Below are 3,399 nucleotides of genomic sequence, written 5' to 3' on the forward strand. Positions count from 1 at the left end.
CGCCTTAATCATAACCCTAACCCTAACGTTAACCCCAACCTTAACACTAATTCTCACCCTAGTCCTAAAACTAGCTATATTCCTATCGCTTACCCTAAACCTAACCTTAACCCTAAACCTAACACTAGCCCTAGCCCTAACCCTAGGCCTAACACTATCACTAATCCTAGCCCTAATCCAAGCCCTAATTTAGCCCTATCCCTAACCCTAACCTTAGCCCTAAGACCTCACACTAGCCCTATACCTAGTTCTAACCCTATCCCTTATCATCACCATACACCTAGCCCTAAACGTAGCTCTACCCTAGCCCTATACATAGCCCTATCTCAAAACCTAGATCTAAACCTAACTATAAATTTAACCCTAACCCTAAGACTAAATCTAGCCATAACTCTACTCCTATCCCTAACCCTTAACCTAAGCCTAAATTTCACATTACACTAGCCCTATCCCTAAGACTAATCTTAAAATTAGCCCTAATTCTACCCCTAGCCCTAAAACAAAATCTAGTCATAGCCCTAACCTTAACCCTTAACCTAAACCAAACCCTAACCCTACACCTAAACTTAACCCTAACCCTAATTATAGTCTAACCCTAACCCAAATCATAACCCTGACCCTGACTCTGACCTTAACACTAATTCTGGTTCTAAACATCATCATCACTGTAAACCTAACCTTAACACTAGACCTAGACCTAACTTTAACCCTATACCTAGCTGTAATCATAAACCTACTTCATACATTAGTGGTACCCTTAACCCTAGCCCTAGACTAACCCCAAACCTTGCCTTAATCCAAGTCCTAAACCTAGCTTTAACCCTAAACTTAAACCTAAACCTAACCCAAAGCCTAGCCCTAATCCTATACATAAACCTAGCCCTAACTTAGGGATAACACTATCCATTACCCTAACGATAACCCTAACCCTTCTGATAACCCTAGGCCTAACCCTAATCCTATAAATTACACTAAACCAAACATAAACCCTAAATCTAACCCTGTCATTACCCTAACCCTAAATCTACCACTAATTCGAGCCCTGTACCTAAACACTAATTTAACCCAAACCCTAATCCTGGCCCTGATTCCACTCTAGATCTAAACTTGACCCTAACCAAAAACCTAACCCTTACACTGGACCAAGCCATAAACCTAACACTAAGTCTATCCCTAACTGTAACCCGAGACCTGACATTAGCCATAGCCCTAATACTATCCCTAATCCTAAAACAAATCCTAGTCCTCATCGTAGCCCTAAACATAGCCTTAATCATAACCCTAACCCTAGTTCTAACCCTAATACTAACCCTCGCCCTTGCCCTAAACCTAGCTATAACCATATCCCTTACTCTAAACTAAACCCTAACTCTAATCCTAACCCTAGTAGTAAACCTTGCCTTATCATTAGCCCTAGCACTAACCCTAGTTCGAAACCTAACTCTAAATCTAACCCTCACTCAATGCCTAAGCCTAATCTTAAAACTAGCCCTAACCCTAGCCCTAACATAACCCTAACCATAATTTAGCCCTATCTCTAAATTTAACCCTAACCCTAGCCCTAAGACTAACTCTAACTCTCACACTGGCCCTATCACTCGTTCTAACCCTATTCCTTACCATAACCCTAACCATAGCCCTAACCCTAGTGCTAACACTTTCCCTATCCTTATCCCTAACACTAACCTTAGGAAAAATGTAACTCTAAATCTAGCCCTAACCCAAAGCCTAAGCTTAACCCTAAAACTAGCCCAAACCATAACACTAATCCTAAAATGAGCCCTAACGCTAGCCCTATCCCTAAAACAAAACCAAGCCATAGCTCTAACCCTAACCATTAACCTAAACCAAACCCTAACCTTACACCTAGACCTAACCCTAGCCCTAATTCGAGTTGGAAGCCGAACCCTAAATCTAACCCTGAACCTGACACTGACCCTAACACTTCTAGCTCTAAACATCACCCTAACACTAAACCTAACCCTAACACTAAACCTAGCACTAAAACCCTAAAACTAGCCCTAATTGTAAACCTAGTACTTGCATTAGCTGTAACCCTAACCCTAGCCCAAACATAACCCAAAACCTAGCGCTAATTCGAGCCCTAACCCTAGCTTTAAACCTAACCTAACCCTAACACTAGCCCTAACTGTAATCATAAATCTAGCCTTAAACTGATCTCTAACTCTATCCATTACCATAACAATAACCCTAACCATAATGATAACCCTAGACATAAACCTAACCCTATCCTGAACCCTAACCATTGCATTACCCTAAACCTAACCTGAATCCTAAACCTTACCCTATCAATACCCTAACCCTAAACCTAAAACTAATTGAAGCCCCAAATTGAAACCTTAACCTATCCCAAACCCTAACCCAGACCTTGACCCTAATAATACCCCTGGCTCTAAACTTGACCATAACCCAACACCTAACCCTTAGCCTAGATGTAGTCATAAACCTAACCCTAAAACTATCTTTAACCATAATTCTGGACCTGAAATTAGCCCTAGCCCTAATCCTAGCCCTAACCTAAAATCACACCTAGCCCTCATCCTAGCCCTAAACCTAGACTTAATCATAACCCTAACTCTAGTCCTATACCTAACCCTAATTCTAACCCTCACCCTACCTCTAAATCTAGCTATAACTTCATCCCTTACCCTGAATTTAACCCTAAACTTAACCCTAACCCTAGGCTTAAACACAAAACCTAGCCCTAATCCTAGCCCTAATTTAGCTCTATTTGTAACCCTATCCTAACCCTAGCCCTACGACTAACTCTAACTCTTGCCTAGCCCTAGCCCTGTCCCTAGTTCTATACCTATCCACTACCATAAACCTAACACTAGCCCTAACACTTGCCCTAAAGTTAGTCCCAGCCCTAACCCTAACTCTAAATCTAACCTTAAACCTAAGCCTAAGCCTAACACTAACACTAGCCCTAACCCTAATGATAATCATAAAACTAGCCCTAACCCTAATCCTAGCAGTAAACCAAAACCGAGCAATAGCCCTAACCCCAAACCTTAACTTAAACCAAACACTAACACTACACCTAGACCCAAACCTAGCCATAATTCGAGTCCTAACCCTCATCTTAAAACTAATCCTGACCCTGACTCTTATCCTAATACTCACCCTAGTTCTAAACACCACCTTAAACTCAAACCGAACACTAACATTAATAGCCCTAATTTGAGTCTTAATGCTAACCCTAAAACTAACCCTGAGCCTGGCTTCTATCCTAACAAGAACCGTAGCTATAAATATCACCTTAACCTTAAACATAACCCTAGCACTCAAACTACCCCTAACCGTAACCCTAAAACTAACCCTAATGATAACCCTCGTTCTTACATTAGCTGTTGCCCTAATCCTAACCCTAACCCT

The sequence above is a fragment of the Marmota flaviventris genome, unplaced genomic scaffold, assembly GCF_047511675.1.
Source record: "Marmota flaviventris isolate mMarFla1 unplaced genomic scaffold, mMarFla1.hap1 Scaffold_168, whole genome shotgun sequence".
Taxonomy (NCBI): Eukaryota; Metazoa; Chordata; class Mammalia; order Rodentia; family Sciuridae; genus Marmota; species Marmota flaviventris.